This window comes from Phocoena phocoena, chromosome 13 (assembly GCF_963924675.1).
Source record: "Phocoena phocoena chromosome 13, mPhoPho1.1, whole genome shotgun sequence".
NCBI classification, from domain to species: Eukaryota; Metazoa; Chordata; class Mammalia; order Artiodactyla; family Phocoenidae; genus Phocoena; species Phocoena phocoena.
Window position 1 is genome coordinate 31,470,458 of NC_089231.1, and position 16,306 is coordinate 31,486,763.

Below are 16,306 nucleotides of genomic sequence, written 5' to 3' on the forward strand. Positions count from 1 at the left end.
TTAATAGATGAGTAATAAATCTTTTGAATTTTGAGATGCTGCTAACTGTGGCGTGTTTTTTTGTTGTTGTTGTTTTGTTTTGTTTTGTGTTGTTTTTGATGGGGTTGGAATCAAAGTCTGCATGAGAAAGGAACGACTGAAAGTTGGATGGGAGAATGAAGGAAAGGGGTAAAAACTGAGGAAAGAGGAAGGAATGTGGCCCAGGGCTAGGAAGGCCAAAAGAGATTTATGGATTTATGAAAGGAAGCAGGAGTGAGGATGAAATGGCAGAAGTAAAAAGCAGGGTCAGAGGTCAGGGTTAAAAGAACCAAATTTGAGTAGAGTTGAAGATGACAGAAGGTGACTCTAGGTTTACTAGGAGAAATAGAAAAAGTCTCTTGGGGAGGTTGGCCTTAAGACTCACAACCACCAGATAGGTATTTAAGAAAACAAGAGGTTCAGGACACATCTCTGAAAGGTTTGAGTTGCCTTATTCAGGTGTGATTATAGTGGGGGGATAGTGAAATCTACCAGAGAGGTGGCTAGGGCTCAGAGTTATCCTAGGGGCAGCTGACGACAGGGGCAGAGCCAAGGGAACTGCTGCATCAGGAGGTCACGAACAGGGCCTAGTATGTAAATCACCATGTACTCAACACCTGAGCACTAGGGCAGCTAATGCACTACTCAGTTAATCCTGGCAACGAAAGGCAAGGCCAGTATTCCTGTGCCACTTCACTTAGAGAGGTGAATATAATCATGAAAATCTAGATGGGACAAATTACCTGGTTTCTTTAAAAATAAAATTCAAGGAGAAAAAAAATGTGAGAGAGACATGGAGGGAGAACCTAGAGATTAAATAAGACTTCAGAGACCTAACTATCAACGGCAAAGTATGGATCTTATTTGGATCTAATTGAAAATTCTTAAAAGCAATTTTTTATGACATTTAGGAGACAATTGCAAATTTGAGCACTCACTGGGTATTTACTATTAAAAAATGATATTAAGGAAAAAAGTCCTATATTTTAAATATACATACCAAAAATATATAGCTAGGGCTTCCCTGGTGGTGCAGTGGTTGAGAATCTGCCTGCCAGTGCAGGGGACACAGGTTCGAAACCTGGTCTGGGAAGTCCCCACATGCCGCGGAGCAACTAGGCCCGTGAGCCACAACTACTGAGCCTGCGCGTCTGGAGCCTGTTCTCCACAACAAGAGAAGCCGCGATTGTGAGAGGCCCGTGCACTGCGATGAGGAGTGGCCCCTGTTTACCGCCACTAGAGAAAGCCCTCGCACAGAAACGAAGACCTAACACAGCCAAAAAAATTAATTAATTAATTAAAGAAAAACGTATAGGTGTAATTACATGTTGTCTCGGAGCTGCTTCAAGATAATATGGAATGGGGTGAAACAGGTGGGGGTATAGATAAAACATGACAGCCATCAGTTGGTAAATATTAAAGCTGGATGAGTTCATGGGTATACAAGGAACACTCACAGTATTTTTACACTTTTGTATATGTTTAAAATTTGTGATAATTGTTTAAAAACAAGACGACACTGCAGAAAACAGTTTGGCAGTTTCTCAAAGGTTAAACGTACAGCTACCATATGATCCAACAACTCTGCTACTACCTACACTGCACATCTGAAAGAACTGAAAGCAGGCTTTTGAGTAAATATTTGTACAGCAATGATCATAGCATCATGATTCACAATAGCTACAAGGTGGAAACAACCCAAGTGTCAATCAACCGATGAATAACAAAATATGGTATATACACACAGTGGGATTTATTAAGCCAAAAAACAAATGGCATTTTGTTACATGCTATAACATGGATGCACCTTGAAAACACTAGGTTTAGTGAAATAAGCCAGACATAGAAGCATAAATATTGTAGATTCCACTTACACGAGGTACCTAGAATAGGCAAATTCATAGAGACAGAAAATAGAATAGAGGTTTCTAAGAGCTGGTGGGAGGGATGATTGGGTTGTTACTATTTGATGGTTACAGAGTTTTTGTTGAGGATGAAGAAAAAGTTTTGGGTTCAGACTGTGGTGCTGATAGTTACACAACATTGTGACTGTATTTAATGCCACTGAACTGCATATTTTTAAATGGTTAAAATAAATATGATTTATGTATATTTTACCACAATAAAAAAAGAGGAATAACTGAGTTGAAATTTCAATTCTTCCTTGTCTAAGAGTCAGTTTCATCGTCTGTAAAATTAGTAATTGTAGTTGCCTATCCTCTGAGCTTAGTGCAGAGTAAGCACTCAGTAGGAGATATCAGTACTACTTCCACTTCAACAGCAAAGGATTGTTATGAAGATAACAAAGTCAATGGATATGAAAGAACTTTCTAAATGGCAAACTGCTATACAAATATTAACAAACATTAGGTGTTACTGTCTCCCAAGGCCATGGAACAGGTCAGAGGAAGGATAATTCTTTTGCACTGGTATGTCCTACATGGGCCAAGAGAATATATGGGTTTCTGTACTATATCAGAAGGTATTAGAAAAAGAAAGCATAAAACTTAGAGAACAATTGTCTTTTACCCCGATGCTTAAACATGCTCAGGCAACTGCTTCAAATAAGTGCTAAAGACATAATGGTCATACGCTTTCTTTCCTTTTAGGCTACTACTATTCTTACTAAAAGTTTACTTCATTTTCAAAATATAGAACATGGAAGCTTACAGAATTTCTTAAGCATATCTAGAGCCTAATGTCAAATACTATAGTTCAATTCATATCTTTAATCTCATTTTGAAACAGCAATTACAAATGTGTATTTAAGGAAACCACTAGCTTCCCTTTTTGAACCCATGAAATAAGGCCAGGATTCACCTTAGCATAAGTTGATAACTACTGAATTACTATGAATTATTACAGTATCAGAAAGAAGGTCATTTTCAATTACAGGTTCCATTTACCTCTGGCTTATAATAGCGGCGAGTATATGTTAAGTCAATAATCAGCCAAAGTTCTTCATTGCATTATTGGAGTCTGTTAAAAAAGATCCAAGGGGGAAAAACATTCTTCTGGAGCATGATCCTTTTCAAAACTCTGTCAGAAAAAATAAAATAAGAAAGAAAATGTGTTTAAAATCCTTTATTATATTATCAATTTATTCAAACCCTGTGATGCTAACATATGAGATTCAAAGTAAAGTTTCTTCCTCTGCAGTTTACAAGCGATATTATGATCCTTTCTTCCAGAGAGATTAGACGGAAGAAAATAAGCTCACTTCTATATATTTATTTCTATGTTTGTTTATTTCATCTTGGTCTCCTAACCACACTGTAAACTTCCAGAATGCAGGGACTACATCAGTTTTGCCTACCGCTGTACTGTCAGCTCCAAGCAGAGTGCCTGTAAATAGACACATAAATAAATACTTCTTGAATATCTACCTATATGAAGGATGGCTTTCACTGCTAAATATTCTTTTATGTATTAGGCTTATACATGTACTCTGTTCCATTGATCTGTTTGGTTATTCAAGTGCCAGCAACACACTTTTCTTTTTCAATTAGTAGACTAATTTTAGAGCAGTTTGAGATTCACCGCAAAACTGAGTAAAATGTACACAGTTCCCACTTATACCCTCTCTCCTTCAAACCACACAGCCTTCCCCATTATCAACATGCCATACCAGTGTGCTTCCTTTGTGAGAATTCATGAACCAACACTAACACATCATTATCAATCAAAGTCCATAGTTTATTGCATTCACGGTACAAGTAACTGACTCTTTCTTTATTTCTAGTATAGTCATCCAGAAACATTTACATATGAGATACATATTACTTTCTTATAAATTACTTTATTCTTTATTTATACTTAGGCATTCCATTTTTTTTTATTTTAAATTAAGTTCAAAAGTAGGTTGTATTTATGTATGAATTCCATTTCTGGATAGTAAAGGAGGTATTAAAAAGTATTTGCTATAAAAATGGAAAATGGAGTATGATGGAGTTGAGAGCCAGGGCTCTATATGGTGAATTCAGATTTCTGGAAGAATACGGTATTAAGTTTTGCTTACCTTTTTTAAAGGTACTTTGATAGCAATGAAACGAGTCCCAGGCATCTGCTGTCCAAAGGGCAGATAGTCTTTCCAACTATTAATATATTTTTTATTAGGCAAATTTTGTGAGGCTGTCTCCCTACATAGGATGAATGCGCCTTGAAAATGGAAATCATATCCATCTATAGTAGGTTCCTCTTCTTTGCACTTTGCTGCTCCACTTACTCAACCCCGCCTTGTAATAAGCTACACTTCCCTTGTTCCTGTTCTCCCATCTTGAAAACAGATAAGAGGCAACAAAACAATGCAATGGTCTCAATAAATAAGGGTTATCTAAAACCAAAGATGGCCAGAACTTCTGTATCCCTGATAAAACCTAGCTTGGTGTTGACTACTAAGGTATCATTAATACATGAATGTTGACTGAAATAGTTTGAACTCAATTCTTCCACTTCACTATTTACTTTTACTCCTCATACAAAATCTGAAAATAAAATTCCTTAATGCTAGGAATCACAGTGAAAAATAATATCTGAACTGACTTTTGTAAGATGAGTTAGAAATAACGTTAATTCAGTGTATCTGAAGCATAGAAAGTGAGGGCAGTAGTGGCACAAGATGGAGCTAGAGCAGCAGAGAGGATTCTATACCACGCAGAGTGTTAAAGGCCAACAGTTTGTTTTCTATTCTGAAAAAAATGTTTTTTGAGGAAGTTTATGAGCAATGTTCCAACTTGCTTTTAAGGTTTCTTGTGTGAAGAATGGATTGGAAGGAAACAAGAAATATGGACACTACTTAGGACATAATTGTAACAGACAGGCAAGTTCAGTATTAGGATGTTGAGGAAGAGGTGATAGATTCAAAAGAAATTCAGGAGATATAATGAAGCAGGCTTAATGGGGTATGAGATGGAGGAAAGGAAGGTCTTAGGGAATTAAGGGGTTTACTGCACACATGAGCAAAGTCTCAAAATTAATCATTTGAACGTACAGAGGTAGATCTCTCAAATGACACCGGTTAGGAAGCAACAGTACGCCCTTTATAATTCCTAGAGACAACACAAATCAACTGTTTTCAATGGAAAATTTGACAGTGCCTGTGCATTTTTTCACTCAATCTCAGTTCCAGTTCATCTTACACACATTTTCTGTGCCAAAACGACACAGCTTGAGGAATTGAAGGGGATTCCATTTCGGTAATTAAGAAGTGTCCCCAATACTCACAGTCCTATCTTAAAAAGCAGTCTCTCTGCATTTTACCTGAGGAGCAATGGCCAGAGCCTCCCTTTTAAAACGATGGGGGAAAATCAGAATACACACACTGTCCCTTTCAGCTACTGTGAACTGAGCCGCGAGACGACCAATACCCCCTAGCACAGCGCGGACGGGGCAGCACGCGGGGGCAACAGTCACAGGAGAGAGCACAGGAGACGAAGCCCAGGCCCAGGTGCTCTGAGCTCCACCAGCAACACCCAGCGGTCAAGGCATGTTACCTTTCCGGGATGTGCTTTCCGCCCTTCCTCCTGGCCGACGAATGTCCGGAAAAGCCGCGACGCTGACCCCAGCGCCACGGGCATGATGCCACTGGCTCATGTGACCGCCTAGGTGCCGCCCACCGAACGCCAAGAATGCCAAAGTCGCCAACCCGGCGCCCCCGGTACCAGCACAAGGCCCCCGAACAACAAGCGCCTAGGCACAAGCCCACGCATCGCGCGGACCTCTTTCTACTATGCATGCGCCACCGCGCGTCGAGATGACGTCATCACGCAGTTGGATTAACGCGCTTGATTAGTAAAGAGAATTCTGATACCTGCAATTTCCCTCCTTTGCTGGAATGTGGTTAAATATATGTAAATCATATTTATTTTAACCATTTATAAATATGCAGTTCAGTGGCATTAAATACAGTCACAGTGCTGTGTAACCATCACCACTGTCTATAACCAAAATTTTTCATCATCCTCAACAAGAACTCTGTAACCATCAAACAGTAACAACCCCAATTTCCCTCCCACCAGCCCTTAGTAACCTCTATTCTATTTTCTGTCTCTGTGAATTTGCCTATTCTAGGTACTTCGTGTAAGTGGAATGTACAATATTTGTCCTTCTGTGTCTGCCTCTTTCACTAAACATCGTGTTTTCAACGTTCATCCATGTTATAGCACGTAATGAAATGCCATTTCTTTTTTTGCTTCATAAATCCCATTGTGTGTATATACCATTGTTTCTTCTTCAACGGTTGATTGACACTTGGGTTTTTTCCACCTTGTAGGTATTGTGAATCATGCTGCTATGATCATGCTGTACAAATATTTGTTGAAATCCCTGCTTTCAGTTCTTTTAGATGACCAGTGGAGGTAGTAGCAGAGTTGTTGGATCATATGGTAGCTGTACGTTTAACCTTTGAGAAACTGCCAAACTGTTTTCTACAGTTTTGCCTTGTTTTTAAACAATTATCACAAATTTTAAACATATACAAAAGTATAAAAATACTGTGAGTGTTCCTTGTATACCCATGAACTCATCCAGCTTTAATATTTACCAACTGATGGCTGTCATGTTTTATCTATACCCCCACCTGTTTCACCCCATTCCATATTATCTTGAAGCAGTTCTGAGAAAACATGTAGTTACACCTGTAGGTTTTTGGTATGTATATTTAAAGTACAGGACTTTTATTCCTTAATATCATTTTTAATAGTAAATACCCTGTGAGTGCTCAAATTTGCAGTTGTCTCCTAAATGTCATAAAAAATTGTTTTTAAGAATTTTCAATTAGATCCAAACAAGGTCCACACTTTGCCATTGATTGTTAGGTCTCTGAAGTCCTGTTTAATCTCTAGGTTCTCCCTCCATGTCTCTCTCACTTTTTTTCCTCCTTGAATTTTATCTTTAAAGAAACCAGGTAATTTGTCCCATCTAGATTTTCATGATTATATTCACCTCTCTAAGTGAAGTGGCACAGGAATACTGGCCTTGCCTTTCGTTGCCAGGATTAACTGAATAGTGCATTAGCTGCCCTGGTGCTCAGGTGTTGAGTACATGGTAATTTACATACCAGGTCCTATTCGTGGGCCTCCTGATGCAGCAGTTCCCTTGGCTCTGCCCCTGTCGTCAGCTGCCCCTAGGATAACTCTGAGCCCTAGCCACCTCTCTGGTAGATTTCACTATCCCCCCACTATAATCACACCTGAATAAGGCAACTCAAACCTTTCAGAGATGTGTCCTGAACCTCTTGTTTTCTTAAATACCTATCTGGTGGTTGTGAGTCTTAAGACCAACCTCCCCAATAGCCCTTTTCTATTTCTCCTAGTAAACCTACAGTCACCTTCTGTCATCTTCAACTCTACTCAAATTTGGTTCTTTCAACCCTGACCTCTGACCCTGCTTTATACTTCTGCTTTTTCATCCTCACTCCTGCTTCCTTTCATAAATCCATAAATCTCTTTTGGCCTTCCTAGCCCTGGGCCAAGTTCCTTTCTCTTTCCTCAGTTTTTACCCGTTTCCTTCATTCTCCCATCCAACTTTCAGTCGTTCCTTTCTCATGCAGACTTTCATTCCAACCCCATCAAAAACAAAACAAAACAAAAGAAAAAAACACACCACAGTTAGCAGCATCTCAAAATTAAAAAGGGTTATTACTCATCTATTAAGTCTATTACATTTTTATTCAGTTTTATAGTTTTACAATATACCAATATAAATAAATTTATGCCTATCTTATCTATATATGGAAGAACAGCGGGTCCCCAATGTGGCACCAACAATCCTAGCAGATGTTACTTTAAATATCCGTAGTAGTCAGCAATTTCCATTTCTTATTCCCTCTCAATGAAAAATTGCAGTTTCCCCAAAGAGGTGTATTTGGCAGCATTCTCACGTTGTTGTTGGGCCCGCCTCTTCATGGCCTCCCGCTCTGGCCTCTGCTCTTGTTCGATAGGCTTTGACATTGCTGTCTCAGGAACATTGCGTGCCCTCCATGGAATTGTTTGCTTGCTGAAGTCTTGGAGTAGAAATGGGGTTTGGAGCTTGGCTGGGGACTGGTGCTTAGTCACAGCAGGGTGAACAGGCTCCCACTGGAGAGAAGTGCAAGATGAATTTTTGTAGGGTGCAGGCTAGGAGCAGCAGACTGAGGGACACTAGGCTGTGTATGGTCGGTCCAACCCGGTTGGGTTGGGTTGGTCACAGTTGGCTGAGCTGGTTTGGCAGGACCTGGCAAAGAGGCAGGAGCTGGCTGGGAAGAACTGACTGCAGCAGGTTGAGCTGAGTTAGTAGAAGCAGGGTGGGCACGGTCAGCAACAGCAGGCCGATGTGAGGCCAGAGACTGTGCCCGCCGAAGAGCAGGTCGAGCTTGAGGCATTTCCCAGGCAGAAAAAGGCTGAGGTATCAACTTTGACCTTCCTAGGAGGCAACAGCTCATACTAGGATGGAGATGCACACTCTTTTTCAGCACTGCTGTCTGGTTTCTGGGCTTCGACTTGAGTTTTCTCAGGACCCTTACCCTCACGTGGGGTATTCCGCCATGGCTGGATGCTTGGGGTGTCTGGGGGTCTTTAGTGTTGCTTGAATTTCCCAAGACCCGACAAGAAGAGAGACCAGTTTTCTTATCATTCTTCTTCCCCAGTGCATGAAAAACTTTCACAGATTCCAGCATGCGCCTGCCTAGGGAGGTTCGAGGCTTTTTACTGCTCTCTTGGATAAGCTCAATTTGGTGTTGCTTTTGCTTTGTCTGGGGAATTGTTGACTTATCTTCTGCCTTGACTTTGTTCCCTGACTGCTTATTCTCTTCAGCCTTCTTCCTTCCTCTGGTGCTTTTGGTCTTTTCCTGCCCATGGCTCTTCGTTTTGCTGATCTTTCTGGATGCAGCTTTCTGAGGTTTGCGTTTAGAATCCTTGGCCATGTTCACAGGAGCCCAGTCACTGACTGCAGCATTGCATAGAACCACTTCTCTCCCTAACAGGCACTCTGGATTCTTTGGCTGGATTTTAGCCTTGGGAGCACCACTAATAGGCTCAGAGGCTTTATGTTTGTTCTTCCTGGTTTGATCAGAGGGAAACTTTATGACACTTGGCTTTTCCTGCACCTGATTCACCTTAGTGGCTCTGTTGTCTTTGGCTTTGATTGCGTTGGGACCTTTGGGTTGATCAAGATCTTTCAAAGAATTAAAGAGCTGTGGAAGGTGAATACCCTCCGCCAGTGTAGTAACGTCTGGAAAACCACTGCTATATTCCATCCCATTTTCAGGTGTCCCTAGGTCCTCAAGACTCAGGCTGTTCTTTCCCAGATCAGCATTTTCAGATCCAGGCTGCTCCTCTTGGCTGAGGGGATCAGTGCAGCCCAGGGTCTGGTGAATATCAGGGATTTCTTGAAAACTTGTTTCGGTGATGGGTTGAGCAGACACAGGGTAGTACATTCCAGAGGTGGAAGCTGGTGATTGGATATTTGTGGGCTGAATCTTCCTCAGTACCATTACCATTTCTGGTTGCACAGAGGCCCTACTTCATGTGTATGACACAGAGCCATAGGATTGCAGGCAGTATCCAAGTTCTCCATACAGTAAAGACCTCAATGTGCCTTGGTTATAATAATATACCTGGCTTCCTTCCTGGTAGGGAAGTGACAGGCTGTGTCCCTGATTTGGAATTTGAGATGGTGTTCCCTGAGCAAGCCTGGCAGAAAGTGATGGATATAGAGGGACCATGTTATTGGGGTCTGCAGTTTTATCATACTGGGCTGCCATAAACATGGAGGTAGCAGCTGTGTGCGGGTCAGTGACTGCCAGAGTAAAGTCTCCGAGTGAAGAAGAATTCTTTTCAGTGCTTCCTGTGATGTCCCAGTCAAGAACCCCTGGATAGGAAGCAGCTGAAGTGGAGATCTGGCTCTGGTCAGTGACTCCAGATAACATAGTTGTGCTAGACTGTTGGTGAAGGTAGGCACTACACATGAGTGTCCGGAAGGAGGTACCAGTAGGTGATGCCGAACTGATGACAGGAGGAGAGACTCTGGAGAAGTTGCAGACACTTCCTGTTAGGGAAGTTGCATTGCTCACCACAGGAAGAGAGTGCTGCAGAGAATTTAGAGTTCTAAGTACAGGTGGATTTTGGAAATTTTCTGTAAGAACAAGAGGGTAATGAAAAAATCAGGGAGATTGATAAATTCTCACTATGTTCGAGGAACAGCATTATCTTAAGGTTCTTGCTATCAGGACACCTCTAACGTCAATACTTACTGAGAAACCAAAAATCAGACCGTTATGATGGTTGTAAGGACTGAGCAGTTTTATACTCTTCTGTATTAACTGCCTGTGCTCCCATGTTGGGCACAGATGGGCAGAAGACCCAAGTGGTATTATTCAGACATTGTTCTCTAGGCTGGAAGCAACCTTCTCCATGCCCTATCTTTCCCTTCAGCCTGCACTAGTATTGACTTCTATGCTGTTTCCTAGACTGGAAACATTTTAGAACTAGGAGGTCTTTAGAGAACTTCTATTTTCACAGTCTCATTTCATGAGGAAGGAAACTGAGGCTCAGAGAGGTCGGGTTGACTTGTTCAAGTTCTCTCATTATGTTAGTATCCTTACCAGGTTTCAGAACCTAAGTATCCTGACTTCCTTGGCAGGACGCTACTGCCAGGATGATACTGCCAGAAAGCAGGAGAAATAGAACTTATACTATAGGCAGTTTTTTTGTTCGTTAGAAAACAGTACAACTATTACGATTATAATCTTCAGTGTCTCACTTTGCTTGTGCAGTTCTCACGCTATTACCTAGAGTTCACATATAGCTCAGTCCAACTGGTAAATTTAAAGAGTCATTTTTACTCTCTTCAAGCCTGGTTTCTCATTCTACATCAAAATGATTATCCGAAAATGAATTTCTTAAGTGCTTTTGGAAAGAAAAATGTTATCTGATTACTTCAGATTACTCATCTGTAAATTGGTTGTAATACCACCACCAATAATGATAGCAGTAATAATTAATACATGAATAAACTGATATATTGTGTGTGATTTATATGGAGGAAGTTACAATAAGTTCTAGAAAGACACAGAAAACTCATGAAAAACATATTATGTAATGAAAAAGAAATACATAGTTATGAAAACTCGGGTATGGGGCAAGTATCAAAGCACAATGAGTTTACTAACAAATGACATTCTGTACCATACATGCAATGTTATGAAAGTGAATTTTGCCCACTGTGTTTTAGTGAATACTATTAAAGAAAAACACTATGAAGAAAGAATTTATCTTTGTTTGAAAGAATTCCTAGCCAATACATAGAGACAGAGAAGATATATCAGTAAAAATGCATAAAAAGCAACAAAATTCAATCAATCTGAATGTATAGGTAGCCACAATATATGCAGACAAGTATTTCAGTGAAAACTGGTACAAAGCAGACAGCAAAATAATAAGTGTAAAAGAATTTCGTTATTGTGCTCATTCATATTTTTACCCAGCATGTAACAGGTATTCAGCCTGGTTGAAATATATATTTCAAAGAATAGAAATATATAATAAGCAGAAAAGAAGCTTAAAAAGTATCAAGAAGTTTTTTGTATTTTTCCTAGTACTTAGATTATAATCATCTTCAACATCCAAGTAGGTGAAATTCCAAAACCTAAAAAAAATCATCACTAGAATCCAATTAAAAAATGATTTTCAAATATAAGAACATCGAAAAGACTCCACAATATGTTTCTAGGTAAATGTGGAATTTTTTCTTTTTTGCTGCGCCACGTGGCCCTGGCAGTGAAAACACTGAATCCTAACCACTGGACCGCCAGCAAATTCCCTCAATGTGGAATTAGAGATGTGGGGCTTGACATTTCGTTTTTCTTCTTAGGTAGCTAAGATCTAAAAACTAACGATGGCTCTTGATCAATGTGCTCTCTGTGTTAGGAAGGAAAGAACTGTAAAGATGAAAAGCAACCTTGCCTTAGAAGCTACATATAACCCAAAGGACATAGTCCTTCTGATTCAATTTAGAAGATATCATTTAAACTTTTTAATTGGTAAAACATCTACATAGTTTAAAAATTAGAAAGAATAAAACATTGAAAAGCAGACCCATAGATAACCACTTTGGTTTCTTGTATATAGGAAGCATCATTTCTAGGACATATTTCTAAAATGTTTATATTGAAAACTGTGAAGAGCCAACTGTATTCAGAGAGGCAATAAAGGAAAAAAAAACTGAGTATGACTTTTCTGGTAAACTGCCTTTCCTGGTGATACCCCATTCTGTCCTTACTTTCCTCTTAGTCTGTTAAAATAAGGATTTGCTACAATCAACTTTGTTTTGCCCTGATATGAGCAGAATTCACTCTATGCTGTTTCTGCTTTAATTTAAAATCTTTGGTTCCCATCAACATTCCATTGCAAACTACATTTTTCTTGAGAGCTCCTCTATGCTTTCCCTCTTCATTCTTATATTGTTTCCTATCTCTTTGTCCCTGTTGGCCTGTGCTGATGAAAACAATCCTAAAGTTCCTTACGTTTGACTCTGTGCCTCCCTATAGCTCAGTACTCTCCGTCCTTTCTCCCTATTTTCTCTTTTCAACTAGTCGAAATATTAGTGGTGGGAGAACATTAGAGATGGAACATCTTGTTGTATATTGCTAGTTTCCTATGTCACCTGGCTTTTCTGTGTTTCTGTTGAAACACTCTTGAGAAGTCTCTGATTTCATTTTCTACATGGGTACCCTTTAAGGCTCAATATTAGAAAAGAAAGGGATCAGAGTGATCAACCAATGTAGTATCCTAATGTAACAGATAAGGAAAATATCAGGCTTTGTGAGACAGTCAATGATTTGTCCAAAGTCACGCAGATAGTAAATGCCAAAGTCAAAACTGAAATGAGGTCTCCAGACTTCTAGTTCAATACTTTCCCTCATTATTTCGTGTTATTTTGAATCTACTAGTAAATTTAGGGGCAAAATAAATCTAACAATAAACTTTAAAAAGTTTCTTTTCTTACCTGACATGGCCAGAGAAGAAGAGGAAACATCAACTGCAGATACAAGGGATGAGGAGACAACACCAGAGGATGTCTGAGTGGCTGCAGCTGAATGGCGCATGTGTCCAGTACAAAGGTCACTGGTTATTGCTCAGTGGTCACTGGTCACTTGTGATGATGTAGGAGAATGATGTCACAAAGCAGGCAGTTTAAAGGTATGATATAGCCAATAGGGAGGTCCGATCCCCAACAGGAAGGCGGGCTTGGGTGGAGAGAGTGTAGGAGAGCTAAAACAACACCTAAATTTCTGAGCTCTGGGGAGGAAATCCTAGAAGACAGATTACAGGCTCTTACATTAGGGAAATCATTTCAACATTTCTTAACAGACGTTCATTAATATAATTTACTAACAGTTACCTATATCCTACAGAGTATTATATTTTATGTATCATATACTTAGAGCTATATGTATCTTATTTAATTCATGTCCTTTGGATGGAAAGAGCCATCTAGTTTGAACTACTAAAGTTGTTCTAAATCATATCTGTCTAATAGTGAACTTATAGCAGCTTTTAAGGAGCGAAAGTAGCGATTAAGAAGCTCTTTTTGTAACTTGGTTAAAGCGTAGGGTGAAGTTTGTTGAGTGTAACTTGTGGAGAGTGTTGTGGTACAAGGCTCTACTCTTTTAGTTTTGTCTCCTTGATTCCTACCTTCCATGGGCTGGGCCATGCTGATCCAGGTTGGACATGCGACTTACATTTCTCTTCTGCTTTCTTTTTTTTTTTTTCCCCATTATGGGCATTGTTTCTGGGACAAGCCTTGATCTTGCATTCTTACCCTCATGGATGTTACTTCCTGTCAACTTCCAGCAGCAGGAGTCTTCTTTTCAGTGCTTGATGCTTCACAAAATAGACTCTGCCCATTGGAAGCAAATACCAGAGAGCTAGGAGACAGAGCTGGTTGCAGATCTTTCCTCTTCCAGCCTTTGGTTGCAATTGTTTTCCCCATAATTTGCTACCTCTAGTTCCTTGGACCACACAGGTATCCTGCCATCCAGGTCTTTTATATGTGAGAGACATTCTGAATACTGTCCGTTTTCCTTTGCACAGAAGTATATACAGTGTGGCAGTTCCTGTAATCTCCTCCCCCTTACAAACAGCCACTCTAGAATCTTGAACCTCTAGGATCCTCTGTCTTGCATGCTTGGGTGCAAGGCCTAGCAAAATGAAGAGGACAATAATTAGAGAAGGAAGAGGACATTCATGAAGAACTGGGAGCAGATAAGGTGAAAGGGCACAGGAGAAAAGAGATTCATATAGATTTTTTGGTTTCTGTGGGAAACAAGTTGACACTTTTTGGCCTCATTTTGTAATACCAAAACAGACAGTTATAGATATAAGTAGCTCGATAGTGCAGCTACTGCCATGAATTCTGTGCACTAAATTGAACATTCTTACATATATTTTTCATATTGTTTTATGTCATATTACCTTTTTAATAGCATTCACTGGTATGTATTTAGAATATAGATTTTTTTAAATGCTCTGGTTTTGTCTACATGGTTATTTCCTTCTCATATTTTTAAGAACTCCAACATTGTGAGACATATTGCTTGTTTTTCTCTTGACGATTGTTTATCTTGAGGATCATGAACGAACTTGACCTGTTCGATTTTGTAAAGAAAAATTAGAAAGGGTCTGTTAAAAAGGCATTGTGGTTAGATGCATTATGCATCCCAGCATAAAGAGCACATATCTGCCATCTGCCCAACTTGGCCTGGATTGCCTCTATTTGAATTCCCTTGGTTAGTGCTTTTCTCTCTAACCACTCTTGTGACTGTGATAATGTGAGTAAGGGCTGAGTTGCTAATGATTTTTATTTGAGGTTACCTGGTTTGAGGGAGGAAATCTATGGATCTAGTCATTTTCCTTGGGGGTAAGTTTTCAGGGAGGGGTGCAAAGATTGGTCTTTCTGGGGATTTTCTAGCACCAGGTGCTGAGCCTGCATGTCCGGAGCCTGTGCCCTGCAATGGGAGAGGCCACAGCAGTGAGAGGCCCACATACCACAAAAAAAAAAAAAGAGAAAAAAAAATCTATGAACAATAAATATTGGAGAAGGTGTGGAGAAGAGGGAACCCTCTTGCACTGTTGCTGGGAATGTAAATTGATACAGCCACTATGGAGAACATTATGGAGCTGCCTTAAAAAAAAATTAAAAATAGAACTACCAGACGACCCAGAAATCCCACTACTGGGCATATACCCTGAGAAAACCATAAATCAAAAAGAGTCATTTACCACAATATTCATGGCAGCTATACTTACAATAGCTAGGACATGGAAGCAACCTAAGTGTCCATCAACAGACGAATGGATAAAGAAAATGTGACACATATATACAATGGAATATTACTCAGCCATAAAAAGAAACGAAATTGAGCTATTTGTAATGAGGTGGATAGACCTAGAGTCTGTCATACAGAGTGAAGTAATTCAGAAAGAGAAAAACAAATACCATATGCTAACACATATATATGGAATTTTTTAAAAAATGGTTATGAAGAACCTAGGGGCAAGATGGGAATAAAGATTCAGACCTACTAGAGAACGGACTTGAGGACATGGGGAGAAGGAAGTGTAAGTTGGGACAAAATGAGAGATTGGCATGGACTTATATATACTACCAAATGTAAAATAGATAGCTAGTGGAAAGCAGCTGCACAGCACAGGGAGATCAGCTCGGTGCTTTGTGACCACCTTGTGGGGTGGGATAGGGAGGGTGGGAGGGAGGGAGATGCAAAAGGGAAGAGATATGGGGAAATACGTATATGTATAGCTGATTCACTTTGTTATAAAGCAGAAACTAACACACCATTGTAAAGTAATTATACTCCAATAAAGATGTTTTTAAAAAGAACTCTAATTTTCAAATTTTATAGAGTGTTATTTAGAATGCCCTTAGAAGATAGTCATAACTCTCAGGGCTTAATATTAGAGACTGGAAGGAGGGGGCTCGTCTCATCAATTTACTCTCCAAAATTCATACTGCTATGTCCTGTGGGTGTGGGTGTGTGTTGCAGTTTTGTGTAGTCAGAGGAAAGCTGTGGTTCCAGAGAAGGGAGAGGTGATCCACAAAGAGATTTTTCTTTCCAGGGTATCTAAATATCGAACTTCTATTATTTCACAATATCACTTGAAAATTTTCTCATCTTGCCATAATGAAATTTGATTCATGTTCAAGACATTCCCATCCGAATCCATGTCATTTTCTGTGGCTGACTATGCAACTGTCTGCCCAGAAGTCAACATATCCATTTTCTGTGAGAGAA

At 39.8% G+C, this 16,306-nt stretch overlaps 2 pseudogenes; both read right to left on the reverse strand.

Annotated features, from left to right (window-relative positions):
• The window catches only part of LOC136132543 (RNA/RNP complex-1-interacting phosphatase-like), a 42,905-nt pseudogene extending 37,295 nt beyond the window's left edge, over positions 1-5,610 (reverse strand).
• Positions 5,611-7,796: 2,186 nt separating this feature from the next.
• LOC136132544 (uncharacterized protein C2orf78-like) lies at positions 7,797-13,099 on the reverse strand (annotated as a pseudogene).
• Positions 13,100-16,306: the final 3,207 nt, after the last annotated feature.